Source organism: Phocoena sinus, chromosome 19 (assembly GCF_008692025.1).
Source record: "Phocoena sinus isolate mPhoSin1 chromosome 19, mPhoSin1.pri, whole genome shotgun sequence".
Lineage (NCBI taxonomy): Eukaryota > Metazoa > Chordata > Mammalia > Artiodactyla > Phocoenidae > Phocoena > Phocoena sinus.
This window is the reverse complement of record NC_045781.1, coordinates 23,960,405-23,981,574: the sequence shown is the minus strand read 5'-3', so window position 1 is coordinate 23,981,574 and position 21,170 is coordinate 23,960,405. Positions and strand designations below refer to the sequence as shown.

The window sequence follows — 21,170 nt, the reverse complement described above, 5'->3', positions numbered from 1 at the left end:
GTCCAAGATCAAGGTGATGGCAGATGCGGCTCCTGGTGAGAGCTCTCTTCCTAGCTTGCAGACGACCACCTTCTCACTTTGTTCTCACATGGTAAAGAGAGGGTGAGAAAACAAGCTCTCTGGTGTGTAGTCTTACACAGACACTAATCTCATCATAAGGGCACCTCCCTCATCTAAACCTAATTCGCTCCCAAAGGCCTCACCTCCAAATACCATCACATTGGGGGTTAGGGCTTCAACATATGAATTTGGTGGACGGGGGGTGGGGGGGTGATACAAGCATTTAATTCATAACACGTACCCCCTGATATGATGTGATGAGAATTGTACTTTGTGGTCTATTCATGAGAAAACACCAGACAAACCCAAATTGAGAGATCCTTTACAAAATGCCTGACTAGTACTCTTCAAAACTATCAAGGTTGTGAAAAACAAATAATAAAGACTGAAAAAATGGTTACAGACGGTGTTACAGACATGACAACTAAACACAATGCAATACCCTGGATTGGGTATTAGAGCAGAGAAAGGACATCCTGAAAAACCTGAAGAAATCTGAATAAAGTCTGTAGATCACTTAATAACATTATTTCAATGTTAACTTATTGGTTTTGACAAATGTAAAAAGGTTAGGCAAGATGTAATCAACAGGGGAAACTGGATGAAGGATACATGGGGACTCTATACTATTTTGCAAACTTCTGTAATTAAAAAATTATTTCAAAATAAAAAGTTTACTTAAACATTTTTGTTGTTGCTTGAAGATAGTTAGGACTTAAAGAGCCTGAAAGTGCTTGCTTTGACAGCACATATACTAAAATAGAAATGATACAGAAAAGATTAGCATGGCCCCTGTGCAAGGATGGCACACAAATTTGTGAAGCATTCCATACTTTTGTACATATATACAATGTAATATTACTCAGCCATAAAAAGATATGAAATTGAGTTATTTGTAGTGAGGTGGCTGGACCCTAGAATCTGTCATACAGACTGAAGTAAGTCAGAAAGAGAAAAACAAATACCGTATGCTAACACATATATATGGAATCTAAAAAAAAAACAAAAAAGGTTATGAAGAACCTAGAGGCAGAACAGGAATAAAGACGCAGATGTAGAGAATGGACCTGAGGACACGGGGAGGGGGAAGCGTAAACTGGGATGAAGTGAGCGAGTGGCATGGACATATATACACTACCAAATGTAAAATAGATAGCTAGTGGGAAGCAGCCGCATAGCACAGGGAGATCAGCTCTGTGCTTTGTGACCACCTAGAGGGGTGGGATAGGGAGGGAGACATAAGAGGGAGGAGATATGAGGATAGATGTATAGGTATAGCTGATTCACTTTGTTATAAAGCAGAAACTAGCACAGCATTGTAAAGCAATTATACTCCAATAAAGATTAAAAAAAAAAAAAAAGAGCCTGAGAAAAGAGGGTGCATTGAAGTGAGCCTGGCATTATGCCCAGCTCCACTTTGAGGCATTAACCATAGGGCTAACTAGTGCCATAGGGCTAAGAGGCTCAGGAGCTTCCCCTTGGCTCTTTACTGATTCATAAGCAGTATTGGGCTCCAATTAGCATCCCAGAAGAGCCACACCCTAGGAATAAAGGTGAAATGGAAATAGCCTGATTCTTCAAAAGACTAAAACTCACTTTCGAACCAACTCAGACTCAGACTGGATTAAGGTAATCTGCATTTATTCAAACTAACTGCTAGAGGCAAAAGTAAATCCTCTCTGAAGGAAGCTAACACCATGAAAGCCTCAAATTATCTATACAATATTTTTATACACAATGCCTAGCATTCAGTAAAAAATTTAAGTGATATGGGGTCTTCCCTGGTGGCGCAGTGGTTGAGAGTCTGCCTGCCGATGCAGGGGTCACGGGTTCGTGCCCCAGTCCGGGAAGATCCCACATGCTGTGGAGCGGCTGGGCCCTTGAGCCATGGCTGCTGAGCCTGCATGTCCAGAGCCTGTGCTCCGCAATGGGAGAGGCCACAACAGTGAGAGGCCCGCATACGCAAAAAAAAAAAAAAATTTAAGTGATATGGTAAAAAGGCCAAACGTATATAAAATTGGAATTTCAGAATGAGACAAAAAGATAGAGAGGGAAAGCAGCAGTATTTGAAGAGAAAATGGCTGAGTGATAAAAGATACCATGTCATAGATCCAAGAAGCTCTGTGAATGCCATGAAGAATAAACATAAAGAAAAACACATTTAATTACACCATATTAAAACTGCTGAAAATCAAAGACAAAGGAAACTCTTAAAAGCAGCCAGAGGATAAAAGACACATTACTTTCAAAAGAACAACAAGACTGGCAATTTTTCAGCAGAAATTATGGTAGCCTAGAGGACAATCCAATTGAATCTTTATGGAGCACAAACGAAATCACTGCCACCCTAGAATTCTATTCTCAATGAAAATATCTTTCCAAAATGAAGGTAAAATGAAAATATTTTCAGTCGAACAAAAACTTAGAGCATGCATTTCTAGCATATGGGAATAAAAGAAACACTAAAGGAGTTTTTTTAAACAGAAGGAAAATTATTAAAGATGGAGGTGCAGTAATGCAAGAAGGAATGATGAACAGTAGATGAAGAGTAGATGAATGATGAACAGTAGAAGGGTAAGTGTAGCATTAACTCTAAACGAAAACAGATCAAATAAGATAATAATTATGTCTCTTGGTGTTTAAAGTATACGTGGAAGTAAAATATAAGATAGAAAGAAGCCCTTTCAAAACAGTGGAGTGAGGATCTCCAAAAAAATCCACTCCTCCAAAACAACAATAAAGACACTGAGGAAAAATGTAAAAAAACCCACTTTTTCAGAACTTAAGAAACCACCAGCTTTCAGCAATAAAGGAGTTTTTATATAAGGAAAAAGTTTGAATATTAGAAAGAGGAATGAATTGTGTAGCATTTTAACTTGTCCTATTCTCATACTGTCTCCCCAGCTCCACGATTTGTTTGGAAACCAGAAGACTCACACCCATGATAGCTGTTAAAACCAGTAGCCTAGTAACCACTGGAGAGGTTAGAACAGGTCTGAAGCTCCCAACAAAGCCCACCCGAGATTTGTAACTCTTTGACTTGATAGTTTTCTGGAAAAGCCCCACTGTAAAGCTTGTCTTATTTGACCTGACTCAGATCACTCAGTAAGAAAAACCCTATCCTCAGGGCCTTTGTCAAAAGCAATCAACAGCAACTGTTTAACCTCATAGCTTCCTGAGGAGGAAATACCAGAGAGGGCAAACAAAAAGCTTGTCCAAAAATGTAAAAGGAAAATCTGGAGAATGAGATGTCCATCAGGGGCTTTGAAAAACTCCAGCATATTTCTGTGGATCTAGAAGGCCGTGTGCACGTGCAGGGCTAAGAAGATTAGGGCCTGAGAAGATACTAATCTCTCACCTTGGGCTGATCTTGAGGCTTTGGCTGAGTGTTGAAGGTGTGCCCCAACACAAACACACAGAGCCACTTTGCAAAGATAGGGAGATTTGGGGTGGGTGGGTGGGTCCAAGAATGTAAGAAAATCTCTCTAATCACTAGCTGAGCACTAGGCTAATGGAACAGAGATTTCAATGCCCACACATGACAAAAGAATACAGAATTAGTTCAGAAAAGTCACTAAGGAAGCAATCAGCAGAAACAACAAACCCTGGAAAAGAAGAGAAATCTGATGTTTACATTACATTATTTTAAATGTTTAGTTTTCAACAAAAATCTATGAGTCATGCAAAGAAACAGGAAAGTATGGCCCATAGACAGGGGAAAAAGCAGTCAGAAGTTACTGTCCCTGAGGAAGTCCAGATGCTGAACTTACCATATAAAGTCTTTAAACAAGCTATCATAAGTATGTTCAAAGAACTAAAGGAAACCATACCTAAAGAATTAAAGGAAAGTATGAAAATAATGTCTTGCTAAATAGAAAATATCACTAAAAAGAAAAAAACATTTTTTTAAATAGAGATCTGGACCTGAAAAGTATAACTGAAAGGAAAAATTCACTAGAGGGGTTCGACAGCAGATGTGAGTTGCTAAAAGAAAGAATAAACATACTTATAGATAGTTCAATAAGATTATCCAGCCTGAGGAACAGAAAGAAAACGAGAATGAAGAAAAATTAATGGAGTGTCAGTGACCTGTGGACACAATCAAGCATATCAACATACACATTATGAGACCCACAGAAGGGGAGAGGGAGAGAAAAAGGGACAGAAAGAATATTTGAAGAAATTATGACCAAAAAACTTCCCAAATTTTATTTTAAAAATCTATGTATCAAAGAAAATCACTAACTCTAAGTAAAATAAGCTCAAAAGAATCCACATCTAGACACATCACAGCCAAATTTTCAAAAGACAGAGAATCTTGAAAATAGCAAGAAAAAAAAAACTCATTACACACAAGATATCCACAAAACGATTAACAGCTGGCTTATCAGAATCCATGGAGGCCAGAAGGCAGTGCAATGACATATCCAATATGCTGGGGGTGGAGGGAGACTATCAATCAAGAATTCTATATCCAGGGACTTCCCTGGTGGCTCAGTCATTAAGAATCTGCCTGCAGTGACTTTCCTGGTGGCGCAGTGGTTAGGAATCCGCCTGCCAATGCAGGGGACATGGGTTCAAGCCCTGGTCTGGGAAGATCCCACATGCCACGGAGCAACTGGGCCCGTGTGCCACAACTACTGAGCCTGCGTTCTAGAGCCCCTGAGCCAAAACTGCTGAGCCTACGTACCACAACTACTGAAGCCTGTGCGCCTAGAACCCATGCTCTGCAACAAGAGAAGCCACCACAATGAAGAGTAGCCTCCGCTCACCATAACTAGCGAAAGCCCACGCACAGCAACAAAGACCCAATGCAGCCAAAAATCAATCAATCAATTAATTGATTTTTTAAAAAAGAATTCTATATCCAGCAAAACTCTACTTCAAAAATTTAGACATTCTCAGAGAATTCATCACCAGTAGACCTGCCCTATAAGAAATACTAAAGGAAGTCTTTTCAGGCTGAAATGGAAGAACACCTGACAATAACTTGAATATACACAAAAAATAAAGAGTACTAGTGAAAGTAACTACATAGGTAAATATAAAAGACAGTATAAATGTATTTTTGTTTGTAACTTTTTTGTACTCCTTTCTGACTTTTTAAAATCATTACAAATTTAATTAATATATTTCTTAAAATTTTATTGAAGTATAGTTGATTTACTACTCCTTTCTTATTTGAGACAACCACATAAGGCAATAATTATAAAACTATGTAAATAGGCTTCTAATGTATAAAAATGTAATTTGTATGACAATAATAGCACTAAGTGGGGGGAAGGTATGTAGCTATATTACAGCAGTTTTTGTATAAGATTGAAATGAAGTTGGTATTAATCCAAACTAGATTGCTTTAAATTAAGATGTTAATTCTAATACTCAGGGAAACCACTAAGAAATAACTTTAAAAAGCAGAGTAAAAAAATAAGAAGGGAATTAAGACAGTGCACTATAAAATATTTAATGCAAAAGGCATCAGTAATTGAAAATTAGTAGAAAAAAAGACACAAGATATGTAGAAAACAAATAGAAAAATGTCAGGCGTTAATCCTACCTTGTCAGTAATTACATTAAATATAAATAGATTAAACATGCCAAACTAAAGGCAGAGATTGACATAATGGATTTTTAAAAAATGATCCAGCTCAATGTTGTGTACAAGAGACAAATTTTAGATTCAAAGATTTATTATGTTGAAAATAAAAGGATAGGAAAAGATATACCATGTAAATATTAGCCAAATACTGCTAGAGTAGCTATACTAATATCAGACAAAATAACTGTTAAGACAAAAATTTTTACTAGACACAAAGAAAATACACTTGGCCATAAAGCAAGTCTCAACAATTTAATTTCAGAAAATTTAAATCACATAGGATGTGTGTCTCTGACTGCAGTGGAGATAGCTAGATGTGAATTACAGAATGAAAACTAGAAAAGTCCTCAAGGGTTTGCAAATTAAGCAATATAATTATTAGTAGTATATTAACAGATCAGAAAGGAAATTACAATCAAAATTAGGAAGTATTTTGAAAGGAATTATAAAAACCATATATCAATACTTCTGGGGTATTGCTTAGTCCATAGTCAGAGAAAACTCTATAGCTCCAAATACATGTATGTATAAGAAAAAAATAAACACCATAAATCAATTATCTAAGTATCCAGATCAAGTAGTTAGAAAATAGCAAATTAAATGCAGAGAAAGTAGAGGAGAGGAAATGATAAAGATAGCAACAGAGATTAATGAAGTTGAAAACAAATATACTAAAAAGTGTATTAAAAAATTCACATTTATGAGTCCCTAGCAAAACTGATCTAGAATAAAAGTAGAAAAGACACAAAATATTGATACCAGGAAAAAATAAGAGCATCATTACAGATCCCACATATTAGAAAGATAGTACATAAAAGAATATTATAAATGATGTGACAGTGAACTTGAAAATTTTAATTAAATAGCAAATTCCTAGAAAAATAAAACTTTACAAAATTGACACAAGGTAAAAAAAGAAAATATAAAAAGTATCAATCATGTTTACTAAAGAAATAAATTCTGTAGTTAGAAACCTTCCTACAATACAAATTCCAAACCCAGATAGCTTCCTTGGTGAATATACCAAGCATTTAAAGAAGAAATAACACTAATCACACATAAACTCTTTCAGAAAATAGATGGAGAAATAGTTCCCATTTTGCATTAGGTTATGAGATCACATAACCTTAATCCCCAAACCTAATAAGGACATTATAGCAAAGAAAAATTACCCACCAATCTTTCTCAGAAACAGAGATGGGCCAAAAAATCCTAAAAAAAGGAAATAGCTAGACTAGAGGAGAGCAGCCAAGATGGCAGAGTAGAAACACCCTCTTCTCACAAACACATCAAAATCACAACTATCTGCAACTATCTGCAGAAGAACCATCAATGAAAAAGACAAATCTACCAGAGAAGCTCTTCTACAACTTAAGACATAAAGAAGGAACCACAGCAAGTTGGGTGGGAGTGCTGGACTTGTGATATAATCAAATCCCATACCCCAGTTTGTGACCCACAAGCTGGAGAATAATTATATTGCAGAGGTTCTCCTACAGGAGTGAAAGTTCTGAGCCCCACGTCAGGCTCCCCAGCCCAGGGGTCCTGCACTGGGAAGGTGAGCCCCCACAGCACTTGGCTTTGAAGACCAGAGGGCTTAATTTCAGGAGTCCCACAGGACTGGAGGAAATAGAGACTTCACTCTTAAAGCATACACACAAAATCTCACATGCATCAAGACCCAGGGCAAAAGAAGTAATTTGATAGACGCCTAGGCCAGACCTACCTGCTGGTCTTAGAGAGTCTCCTGGAGAGGCAGGGGGCAGCTGCAGCTCACGCTAGGGACATAGATACTGGTGTCAGCCATATTTGGGAACATTCTACCGTGTGAACACTGCATCTGGCAGCTGCCATCCTGGCTCATTAGTGGAAAGCCGAGGTCCCACCCAACAGCCTGTGGGCACCAGTGCTAGGATGTCTCAGGCCAAGCAGCTAAGAGACACAGCCCCACTCATTAGCAGACAGACTGCCCAAACACTTCCTGAGCCAACCTCTACCTCTAGACATGCCCTGACATGGCCCTGCCCACCAGAGGGCCAAGAACCAGCTCCACTCACCAGTGGGCAAGCACCAGGCCTTCTCTCCAGGAAGCCTGCACTAGCCTCTAGACCAGCCTCATCCGCCAGGGGGGCTGATACCAGAAGCAAGAAAACTATGATCCCACGGTCTGCAGACGAAGTCCACCCACAGTAAGCCAGACCCTACCCTGGAGCCAGCTGGGCCCTGGCTCTGCCCACTAGCAGGCAAACACAAGCTTTGAGTCACCCCAAATCCCCAGGGAACCACCCTTTTCCCACTCACCAATGATGTGAAATGAGCTCTGGGATCCCTGGGCTTTGCAGCCAGACTCCAGGAACCAACTCTGCTTGCCAGTAGTCTGGCACTAACCTCAGGACCTGGTTTCACTTGCCAGCAGGCAGGCAACAGCTCTGGAGTCTTCAGGACCCTGACTCTGCCCACCGTGAGCCAGCCCTAGCCCCAGAGTCCCCCAGGGTTCTGCAGCTAGCTGCCTCATGACAAGGCCCTGCTAAATAGCAGCCAGCTGCATCTGCACAAGGTAGAGTCTGGCAACCAACCAGACTAGGGGCCAACTAAGCCTACAAGATTGCCCACATAATCAGCCTGCCACAACAGAAGGACCCATGCAGCCCTTTTAGGGGAAACCCCCAGAGCATATAGCTTGGGTGACAAGAGGGGAGTGTCCTGCTGAGACAGATAGGATGTCTCCTACAGAAGTTTGCTTCTCCAAGGTCAAGAAACATAACTAACCTACCACACACATAAAAGTATAAATAGCAGCTTAGACAAAATGAGGGGTCAGAGGAACATTTTCCATATGAAGGAAAAAGACAAAACCCTAGAAGAAGAATTAAGTGAAGTGGAGATAATCTACCCAAGAAAGAGTTCAGAGTAATGGTCATAAAGATGATCAAAGAACTCAGGAGAAGAATGAATGCACAGAGTGAGAAGTAAGAAGTTTTTAAAGAGTTAGAAAACATAAAGAACAACCAGAGATTAAGAATACAATAACTGAAATGAAAAAAATACACTGGAAGGAATCAATAGTAGACTAAATAATACAGAGGAACAGATCAGTATTGGAAGATAGAATATTGGAAATCACTACTGCTGAACTGAAAAAAAAAAAAAAAAGAATGAAAAGAAATGAGACCTCTGCGATAACATCAAGTGCACAATATTTGCAATATAGCGGTCCCAGAAGGAGAAGAGAGAGAGAGAAAGGGCCTGAGAAAATATTTGAAGACATAATAGCTGAAAACTTCCCTAACATGGAAAAGAAAACAGTCACCCAAGTCCAGGAGGTGCAGAGAGTCCATACAGGATTAACCCAAAAAGGAATATACTATGACACATTGTAACTAAAATGAAAAAAATAAAAGATAAAGAAAGAATATTAAAACACAACAAGGGAAAATCAACAAATAACATACAAGGGAACTCCCATGTGGCTATCAGCTGATTTTTCAGCATGAATTCTGCAGGCCAGAAGGGAGCAGCATAATATACTTAAAGTGATGAAAGGGAAAAACCTACAACCAAGAATACTCTACCCAGCAAGTATCTCATCCAGGTTTGATGGAGAAATCAAAAGCTTTACAGACAAGCAAAAGCTAAAAGAGTTCAGCACCATGAAACCAGCTTTACAACAGATGTTACATAGGAATTTCTCTAGGTGAAAAAGAAAAAATCCACAACTAGAAACAAGAAAATTATGAAATAAAAAAGCTCATCAGTAAAGACAGTAAAGATAGGAAATCATCCACACACAAAGCTAGTAGGGAGGTTAAAAGACAAAAGTAGTAAAATCATCTATATCCACAACAAGCAGTTAAGGGATACACAAAACAATTAGATGTAAAATATGATATCAAAAACAGTGATCATGAGAGGAGTACCATACAAATGCAGAGTTTAAAAAATGCACTTGAAATTAAGAGATGAGCAATTTAAAACAATTGCATATATATATATATACATACACACATACTGCTATACAAAAAACTCATGGTAAACACAAACTAAAAATCTATAATAGATACACACATAAAAAAGAAAAAGGAATCCAAACATAAGGTTAAAGATAGTCATCAAATTACAAGAGAAGAGAAAAAAAGAAGAAAGGGGAAAAAAAGACCTACAAAGACAAATCCAAAACAATTAATAAAACGGCAGTAAGAACATACATAATACCTAAATGTAAACAGACTAAATGCTCCAACCAAAAGGCATAGAGTGGCTGAAAGGATACAAAAACAAGATCTGTATATATTCTGTCTACAAGAGACTCACTTCAGATCTAGACACATACAGACTGAACATGAGGGGATGGAAAAAAGGTATTCCATGAAAATGGAAATCAAAAGAAAGCCAGAGAAGCAATACTTATATCAGACAAAATAGACTTCAAAATAAAGACCGTTACAAGAGACGAAGAAAGACACTACATAATGATCAAGAAATCAATCCAAGAAGTTATAATATTTGTAAATATATGTGCACCCAACATAGGTGCACCTAAATATACAAGGCAATTAACAGGCATAAAAGGAAAAATGGACAATAATACAATAATAGTAGGCGAACTTAACACCACACTTATGTCAATGGACAGATCATCCAGATAGAAAATCAATAAGGAAAAACAGGCCTTAAAAAACACATTAGTCCAAATGGACTTAATTGATATATAGAGAGCCTTCTATCCAAAAGCAGCAGAATATACATTATTTTCAACTGTACATGGAACATTCTCCAGGAGGGATGACATGCTAAACCACAAAAGAAGCCTCAGTAAATTTAAGAAGATTGAAATCATAATGAGCATCTTTTCCCACTACAACATGATGATACTAGAAATCTACTACAAGAAAAAAAATTGCAAAAAACACAAACACGTGGAGGCTAAACAATATGTTACTAAACAACTAATACATCACTGAAGAAATCAAAGAGGAAATCAAAAAACGCCCAGAGACAGATGAAAACAAAAACACGACAATCCAAAACCTATGGGATGCAGCAAAAGCAGTTCTAAGAGGGAAGTTTACAGTGACACAGGCTTATCTCAGGAGACAAGATAAAGCTCAAATAAACAACCTAACCCTAAACCTAGAGGAACTAGAGAAAAAAGAACAAACAAAACCCAAAATTAGTAGAAGGAAAAGATCATAAAGATCAGAGAAAAAATAAATGAAATAAAGACTTAAAAATCAATAGAAAGGATCAATGAAACTAAAAGCTCGTTCTTTGAAAAGATAAACAAAAATGATAAACCTTTAGCCAGACTTATCAAGAAAAAAGGAGAGAGGGCCCAAATCAATAAAATCAGAAGTGAAAAAGGAGACATTATAACTGAACCACAGAAATATAAAAGACTACTACAAGCAGCTACATGCCAATAAAATGGACAACCTAGAAGAAATGGACAAATTCTTAGAAAGGTACGATCTCCCAAGACTGAATCAGGAAGGAAGAGAAAATATGAACAGACCAATTACCAGTAATAAAATTCAATTAGTAATTTTAAAACTCCCAACAAACAAAAGTCCAGGACCAGATGGCTTCACAGGTGAATTCTACCAAACATTTAGAAAAGAGTTAACACCTATTCTTTTGAAACTATTCCAAAAAACTAGAGGAAGAAACACTTCTGAACTCATTCTATGAGGCCAGCATCATGGTGATAACAAAACTAGACAAAGATATCACAAAAAAAGAAAGTTACAGGTCAATATCACTGATGAATATAGATACAAAAATCATTAACAAAATACTAGCAATCTGTATCCAACAATACAATTAAAGGATCATATACCATGATCAAGTGGGATTTATCCCAGGACTGCAAGGATTTTCCAGTATCTTCAAATTAATCAATGTGATACACCACAATAACAAATTGGAGAATAAAAACTGTATGATCATCTCAATAGATGCAGAAAAAAGGATTTGATAAGATTCAACATCCATTTATGGTAAAAACTCTTCAGAAAGCAAGCACGGAGGGAACATACTTCAACATATAATAAAGGCCATATATGACAAACCCACAGCTAACATCATACTCAATGGTGAAAAGCTGAAAGCATTTCCTGTAAGATCAGGAAAAAGAAAAGGAGGCCCACTCTTGCCACTTTTATTCGACATGGTTTTTGAAGTCCTAACCACAGCAATTGGAGAAGAAAAAGAAATAAAAGGAATCCAAATTGGAAGGAAGAAGTAAAATTGTCACTCTTTGCAGATGACATGATAATATATGTAGAAAATCCTAAAGAAGTCACCAGAAAATTACTAGAGCTCATGAATGAGTTCAGTAAAGTTTCAGGATAAAAAATTAATACACAGAAATCTGTTGCATTTCTATACACTAACAACAAACTATCAGAAAGAGAAATTAAGGCAACAATCCTATTTACCATTGCATCAAAAAGAATAAACTACCTAGGAATAAACCTACCCAAGGAGGCAAAAGATCTGTACTCTGAAAACTATAAGGTGTTGATGAAAGAAATTGAAGATGACACAAACAGATGGAAAGATATACTGTGTTCTTGGACTGGAAGAATCAATATTATTAAAATGACCATACTACTCAAGGCAATCTACAAATTCCATGCAATCCCTGTCAAAATACCAATGGCATTTTTCACAGAACAAGAACAAATAATTGTAAAATTTGTATGAAAACATGAAAGACCCCAAATAGCCAAAACAATCTTGAGATAGAACAGAGCTGGAGGAAACAAGCTCCCTTTCTTAAGACTATACTGCAAAGCTACAGTAATCAAAACAGTATGGTACTGGCACAAAAACAGACACAGATCAAGGGAAGAGGAAAGAAAGGCCAAAAATAAAAATTATGGTCAGTTAATCTGTGGCAAAGCAGGCAAGAATATACAATGAAGAAAAGACAGTCTCTTCAATAAGTGGTGCTAGGAAAACTGGACAGCTACATGTAAAAGAATGAAATCAGAACATTCTCTAACACCACATACAAAAATAAACTCAAAATGGTTTAAAGACTTAAATGTAAGACTGGATACTATAAAAGTCCTAGAGGAAAACATAGAACACTCTTTGACATAAATTGCAGTAAAAATTTTTTGGATCTGCCTCCTAAAGTAAAGGAAAAAAAGCAAAAATAAACAAATGGGACCTAACTAAACTCGAAATGTTTTGCACAGCAAAGGAAATCATCAACAAAACAAAAAGACAATCTATGGAATGGGAAAAGATATATACAAAAGATATGATTGATAGGGGTTAATATCCAACATATATAAACAGCTCATACAACTCAACATCAATAAAACAAACAACCCAATTTAAAAATGGGCAGAAAAACTGAATAGACGTTTTTCCAAAGAGGAAATGCAGGTGGTCAATAGGCACATGAAAAGATGCTCAACATTACTAATCATCAGGGAAATGAAAACCACAGTGAGAAATCACCTGACACCTGTCAGATTGGCTAAAATCAAAAGGAACACAAATAACAAATGTTGGACAGGATGCGGAGAAAAGGGAACCCTCATACACTGTTGGTGGGAATGTAAATTAGTGCAGACACTGTGGAAAACTTTATGGGGGGGTTCTCAAAAAACTAAAAATAGAACTACCATATGACCCAGCAAATCCACTCCTGGGAATATATCTGAAAGAAACAAAAACAGTAATATGCACCCCAATATTCATAGCAGCATCATTTACAATTACCAAGATATGGAAGCAACCTAAGTGTCCATCAACAGCTGAATGAATAAAGAAGATGTGGTATATATAAATACAATGGAATACTACTCAGCCATAAGAAAGAACAAAATTTTGCCATTTGTGGAAACATGGATAGGCTTGGAGGGCATTATGCTAAGTGAAATATGTCCGACAGAGAAAGACAAATACTGAATGATATCGTTGATATGTGGAATTTTAAATATACAACAAATTAGTAAATATAACAAAAAAGAAGCAGACCCACAGATACAGAGTACAAACTAGTGATTACCAGTGCAGCGGTAGGGGCACCACAGGGGTCGGGGGGTCGGGGAGTGGAAGGTACAAGCTATTGGGTGTAAGATAGGCTACAAGGTTATATTGTACAGCATGAAGAATACAGTCAATATTTTGTAATAACTAAATGGAAAAGTAACCCTTAAAATTGTATTAATTTTTTTTAATTTTTAAAGAAAGAAAATGGAAATTAAATTTGGCAACATATAAAAGTGTAACATATCTAGCCAAAGTTGGATTCATTCCAGGAATGAAAGGTTGATCTAACAGTTAAAAATTAATCACTGTAACTCAGTATATTAGAAAAATATAAGAGAAAATTGCATAAAGCATCAATAAATACAGAGAATGCATTCGGTAAAATTCAACCCCATTCACAATAAACACATAGCAAACTAGGAATAAAAGGAAACTTTAACAAAATCTTTCCTCAAAGAACTATTTTAGACTTAGAGAAAATTTGCAAAAATAGTGCAAAAGTTGCAAATAATAGTTCTCATATAATATTAACCCACTTCCCCTAATCTTAACCATCTTACATAATCATAGTATAATTATTGAAATTAGAAAATTAACACTGATACAATATGATCTAATTTATAGACCTTATTTAGATTGTGCTCATTTTCCCATTAATGTCCTTTTCTGATCCAGGATCCAATCCAAGATCCCACCTTGCATATATTTGTTATGTCTACTTACTGTCCTCCAATCTGAGGCAGTTCCTCAGTGTTTCTTTGTCTTTCATGACCATAACACTTTCGAAGAATATTACAAAGTGATGTTATGCCAGAAGGGAACTTTCTTAATTTAATAAAGAACATGTTTAAAAAATCTAAGCACACTGTAGGATGAAGACGGAGAGGAGAAATAAAATGCACAAGGATCAGTAAGGAAGAAAAAAATGGTCACAACGCACAGATGACATTATTATATACATAGAAGATCTAAAGAAATCTACAGATAAACTATTACAATCAATGAGTGAATTTAGCAAGGTCATTAGATACAAGGTCAAAAAAGTTTTTAATCCATTGCATTTCTATCTAATTAGAAATTGAAGAAAAATTCAAATACCACATACAGTAGCATCAAGGACATAAATATATAGGAATAAATATAACAAAACTGTGTAGAATCTCTACACAGAAAACTACAATACTGTATTGAGGAATATTAAAGAAGAGTTACAAAAATGAAAGGAATGAAAGGGTATATTATGTTCATGGATTGAAATACCCATTTCTAAGATGTCAGTTCTTCCTAACTTGATCTATAGATTGAATGCAATCACAATTAAAATCCCAGTAAGGGACTTCCCTTGTGGTGCAGTGGTTAAGAATCTGCCTGCCAATGCAGGGGACGCGGGTTTCAGCCCTGGTCTGGGAAGATCCCACATGCCACGGAGCGACTAAGCCAGTGAGCCACAGCTACTGAGCCCACGTGCCACAACTACTGAAGCCCACGCACCTAGGGCCTGTGCTCTGCAACAAGAGAAGCCACCGCAATGAGAAGCCCACGCACGGCAACGAAGAGCAGCCCCTGCTCGTCACAACTAGAGAAAGCCTGCACGCAGCAACAAAACTACAACACAGCCATGAATAAATAAATAAATAAATTTATTTAAAAAAAAATCCCAGTAGGTTTTTTTGTTTGTTTTGATTTTCTTCTTTTGCGGGGGGAGGGGGTAGAATGAAGGAGTTTTGAAATTGACATGCCTATTCTAGAATTTATAGAAAATACAAAGGGCTGGGAATAGCTAAGACAATCTTGAAGAATAAGAACAGAGCTGGAGGATTTAGACTGCAGTAATAAGATAGTCTGGTATTGATACAAAGGTGTGAAAGAAAAGAGTCTAGAAATAGCCCACGTGTATATAGACAGTTATGACAAAAGGTGGCACTGCAGTGGGGAAAAGATGAGTCTTTCAATAAATGGTGCTGGGTCAACTGAATACCCATACAGAAAAAGAATGAATCTTGGTTCTTATGTGATACCATACATAAAAATCAAATCCAGATAGATTGTAGATCTGAGTCTGAAAGGTAAAAGAATAAAGCTTCTAGAAATTAGCATAAGAACATATATTCATATCCTTGTATCAGGCAAAATTTCTTAAACAAAACACAAAGAAGCACTAACCGTAGAAGAAAAGTAGACAAATTGGACTACATTAAATTCAAGAACTTCCATTTATCAAACAACACCATCAAGAGAGTAAAGAGGCAAGTTAAGGAATGGGAACAGATTTTTGCGATACATATAACCAACAAAAGTCTAATAACCGAAATACACAAAGAACTGCAAATTTGTAAGAAAAAGATTGGCAACAGAAAAAAAAAAGGCTAAACTGTAAAAGGGGATATCCAAATGGCCAGGAAACTTGTAGGTAAAAAAAGAGTGCTCATCCTGGTTAGTCATCAGAGAAGCACAAGTTAAAACCATAGTAATTCACTACTACAGAACCCCCAAAATGACACAGGTTGGCAAATATCTGGTGAAACTGAGCTCTCAAACACCATTGGTGAGTGTCAATTGGTACCACCACTTTGGAAAATTCTTTGGCACTACGTATCAAAGCTGAATATAAGTACACCCCATAACCAGCTAAGTATATTCCCAATGAAATGGGCACATAATGCACCAAAATTCATGTGTAAGAATATTTATAGCAGCATTATTTTTAAAAGACAAATAATGGGAACAATCCAAATATTCATCAATAGGAGAATGAATATTATGTGAGTATATTCACACAGTGGAATCAGACACAGAAATGCATATGAATGAACTCCTAGTACATCTAGAGGGATCTCACAATGTTGACTGAAAGAAGCTAAACATAAAAGAGTACATAGTTTATGATTCTGTTGATGTAAAGTTTAAGCAGAGATCAGATTCACTTCTGTTAATTAGAAGTCAAAGTGTGGTCCTATGAGGGGGGTTGAGAGGAGTTTCAGGGCCTCTTCTGGTAATTTCTTTATGTGAAAGGAGGTTACGAGTGTGCTCACTGTGCAAATTCTTCAAGTTGTACATTTTCCTTGTTTATGTTCAATAAACTTGTTTATTTTTTAATGAACGTAGCTTATACTTACCAATCTTCAATAAGTCTATAAATACAGTTACAGATGCACACAAAAAAACCAAACCTGGCTGTTACCCTTTACTTACACAGGCTGGGACTCTTACCTCACCCCAAAGTCCTTATCATTTTCCCAGCTCTTTCTTGGAGTCTCCAAAGGGTAACCTCACATGTATTTACAAAATCGTCTGTCAAACATTTCACTTTCTGCAAATATAAGAAAACCAGTTGTATAAAAAGTCAAAATCAAAATCCAGCTTAAGCCTCAACCAGGAGACTCTGCTATCAAAAATAAGACCACATACTGCAATTTGCTTTTTGAATTTATCATGGACTTTCCCCCTTATCAGCATCTATAAATCCACCTTAAATCCTTCAACAGTTATATAGTAATCTGCTCTATAGCTTTCAATATTTTTCAAAACAAATCTCCTTTTAAAGGACATTTAAGTTGTTTTCAACTGTTTGCTTTTTCAAAAAACTGTACCAGTGAATAATCTAGCACATATCTTTTCCATTTGATTATTTTTTTTCATTAGAATAAATGATGTGAAGTTAAAATATTAAGCCAAAAGGTGCACGTGTGGATGAGGATTTGGACATGTTTCCAATTTATCTCCAGAAAGGCTTTAAGCATTTATCCCACCACAGTCTAGAAGAGCATCTCCTCCCCTGTACCCTTGCCAACACTGCTTATTGTCCGTCTTTTTAATCCTTGCCAAATCTGATGTATGAAAATAACATCTTGTCATTTTCATTATCATTTCTTTGATTATGAGCAAGGTTGAACCCACATTTAACTGTCATTTGTCGTTCTTCTTTTTTTTTTTTTTTGGCGGTACATGGGCCTCTCACTGTTGTGGCCTCTCCTGTTGCAGAGCACAGGCTCCGGACGCGCAGTCTCAGTGGCCATGTGTCACTGGCCCAGCCGCTCCGCGGCATGTGGGATCTTCCTGGACTCGGGCACGAACCCATGTCCCCTGCATCGGCAGGCGGACTCTCAACCACTGTGCCACCAGGGAAGCCCTCTCATTCTTCTTTTGTAGAATCTCCCATTTTTAGTGAGGTCTACTTCTGACTAATTTTTGAGTTGCTCATATATGGTAAAGAGATTAACCATGTTTCTATCACATATGAAGTAGCTAATATTTCTCATTTTGACATTTAACTTTACATTTTCTTTTGTGCTCTGTCATGTCACACAGAAATTTTCCTTTGTTTTCTGGCTTTAATATCAACGCCAAGAAACACTTTCTCTATCCCAAAGATTATAAAACTATTTTCATCTGTTTTCTAGGCCAAGGTTACATATAAACAGTAAAGCCAGGGACTTCCCTGGTGGCGCAGTGGTTAAGAATCCGCCTGCCAATGCAGGGGACACGGGTTCAAGCCCTGGTCCAGGAAGATGCCACATGCCACGGAGCAACTAAGCCCGTGCGCCATAACTACTGAAGCCTGTGCACTTAGAGTCTGTGCTCCACAAGAGAAGCCACCGCAATGAGAAGCCTGCACACCGCAACAAAGAGTAAAACCCGCTCGCCGCAACTAGAGAAAGCCCACGCACAGCAACGAAGACCCAACACAGCCAAAAATAAATAAATTAATAAATAATGTAAAAAAAAAACAAAACAGTAAAGCCAGAATTTGAACATGAGTTTGTCTTACTTCATACCTTGTGTGTGTAACTCTTCACTATATTGTTAGTTAGCAAATAATAGCAAGTATCTCTGGATATTAAAACTACAGGCTACCTTTAGTTTATTTTTACTTACCTGTATTTTCACACATGTACAATAAGGCATGATAGTATAGTGGTTAAAAGAGGGAACTCCGTGGCCACAGCTCTGCTACTTCTTAGTCATGTGATTCTGGAAAAGTTACTTACCTTCCCTGTGCCTTGATTTACTTATCCATAAAATGGGGGACATGGTAGTACCTACCTTGTAAAATTATTGTGCAAACTCAGTGAATTAAGACAAGTGTTAGAACAGTGCCTGCTATATCATAAGCTCAATATAAGCTTTTGTTTTAATGAACATAGACTACTTTTATAACAAAAAACCTTAAGCTTATTTTTTAAATGAGAATATGTTGTTAAGGGCAAGTAACTGAAAAGCCCCTTAGCCCAGCCCCCTGGAGAGCTGTCCTGGGATTCCAGGGCAAACCCTCACTGTCCAGGCCTCACACTCAGCTCCATCAAATTAAACCCCCAAGAGGACACAGCAGCTATACCCCCTGCTCCTAGCCCTGGCCTCCTCTCTTGTTTCCAAGAGGCAGAGCTTTCTAATCCCAAGTAGATTTTTAGGTAAAGAACAAATATTTGGAGGATGAAAAGAAAAAGGAAACGTGTCTGATTCATTCTTCAGACATTTCCCAAGTGCCCATTATGTGTGATCTACCTGGTCAGGTAACTGCTACCATTTATGAGGACCTACTGTGTGCTGGTACTTAATGAACACTATCTCATAAAAAACTCACCCCTTCCCATGAAGCAGACATGACTGTATCCCCATTTTACAGAGGAGGAAACTGAAGTTCAGAGAGCTAAGTGACTTGCCGCAAATCCCCAGAGCTGGTAAATGGCAGGGCCAGCCTTGTCCAGAGGTGGCCTGGCCCTGCTGCGCTCTGCTGATTTGGCTGCACTGTCTCTCCTGAGCTCCCAACCCTGCTTAAATATTATTTGGGAAGAAACTGGGGCCTCAAAGAAGGCCCAGCTGGGCAGACATCTGGGGTGGCCAGCCAGCCTCCCGCCAGCCTTGGGCAGAGCACCCACCTATGGCCACGAGGAAGGAAAGGGCTTCCGGGCTGCCGCTCGCCTGGGGGCCTGGCTGGGACCCTGACTGGGGACTCACCATGAACTGCTCTTCAAAGCTGAGCCCTGAATGCCTGGAACAGATTCCCGCTCTAGCCAAGCAGGGTGCACGCACACTGCAGCTTCCTCCCTGGCTCTCTTCCCACACACCTCTAGGCACTAGCCTCAGCCCACAGGGTGCCAACTGGGAGCCAAGGCATGTTGCCTAATTACCTCCCTCGAGACTCTGAAGGGTCTTCACAGCTTCCACAGTGCCGCATCCTCTCCTGTCCTCTTCCTGGAAGCGCACCCAGATCCCACTCTCACAGCTCCCCCAGGGAGGGGCTGGCTGTCCCCTCCTGCATCCCAGCATCACTCATGCCTCAAGACCTGTCTCGTCTTTCCCCCTGATCCCCAAGCCCTTCTCCTTCTGAAGCAGGAAGTAGGCCTTCTCCACCTTTGGATCCCCCAGCCTTCAGCCAAGAGCTGGGCCCATAGAAAGTGCTGGTGATTAATGAATGAGTACATAAATCTAAAGTAGACACACCTATAGTTCTCTTCAAGGAACTGGCTGATGAATGGCTCGATGCTTTGGGTTCTGGTGGAGAAATTAGAAAATCTGAATTTGAGAACAAGCTCTGCCCTGACCTGCAATTTAGTCCCTGGCTCTGGACGGATCATCAAGAACCTTTCTGAACCTGATATTCCTCAGCACACTCTGCACAGGGGGAGGAAAAGAAGGAGGTGACGGCCCTGGAAAGTGCTCTGCTTGAAGAGCAGCCCTGATTGCAGTTTCTCATCCACTGGGAGGGATAGTGATAGATCCTGGGGGGAGAGAGCTACCTACCCCCCCACACCCCAGCAGGTCTTCTTTTCCTCCACTGACCCCAGAGGAAAGCCGTTTTCAGACTTCAGGTGCTGGACACTCACAAAAGGGGCTTTGAAATTTCAAGGCCTTGCCCTATCCTAGAAGCTTGTCTTCCTTCCCAAGAACCCTCAGCTTCCCTTCTGGAAGGTCTGAGGCAGGGGAAGGATGTAAGACCATCTAGCTCAGGTGACAGGTGCCTGCCTGGGGACCTTTAAGTCCAGGCAGTGACCTCTCAGTCAGGCCCAAAGCTCTGAGGTCATTTCCCCTGACACCAGAGACTTGGCACCTGCTGGAATCCTTGGTGGATTAACATGCCAGGAGTGCCCCTGATCTGACGCCTCCCGCCCTGGCGCCTGGCAAAGAGACCTGGGAGGAGCACACCGCCTTCCACTCCCCAGAGCTCAGGCCCTGCTGCAGGGCACGGTCCACAAAGGCCAGGGGAGAGGGAAGGTCACTGAGCTGCTAGCCTGCGTCCTGCAAGGCTGACCTTGGGCTCAGGGGCACCCTTAGGCAAGTGCAAGGGCAGACCCCTTCTGGAGACCTCAGAAGATCTGAAAGGGGATCCAGCCTGATTCTCGCAGCCCCTCCACTGTTGACGCCACCAACAGTTGCTAAGAGACAGCAGGCATCACAGGAGCTGGCAGGAAGTGTTCCCCAGAGCCCTGCCAACACCAGGCCCCTGGCAGAGCCTGAGTCTCTGTCCACATCCTCGGCCTCTGCAGAGGCCAGAGGTCGCCAC

At 39.0% G+C, this 21,170-nt stretch overlaps 1 non-coding gene across 1 annotated transcript; it reads left to right on the top strand.

Annotated features, from left to right (window-relative positions):
• The first annotated feature begins 790 nt into the window (after nt 1–790).
• On the top strand, nt 791–897 carry LOC116744863. Its single transcript, XR_004347190.1, has one exon. It is a non-coding gene; the product is annotated as a U6 spliceosomal RNA (small nuclear RNA).
• Nucleotides 898–21,170: the final 20,273 nt, after the last annotated feature.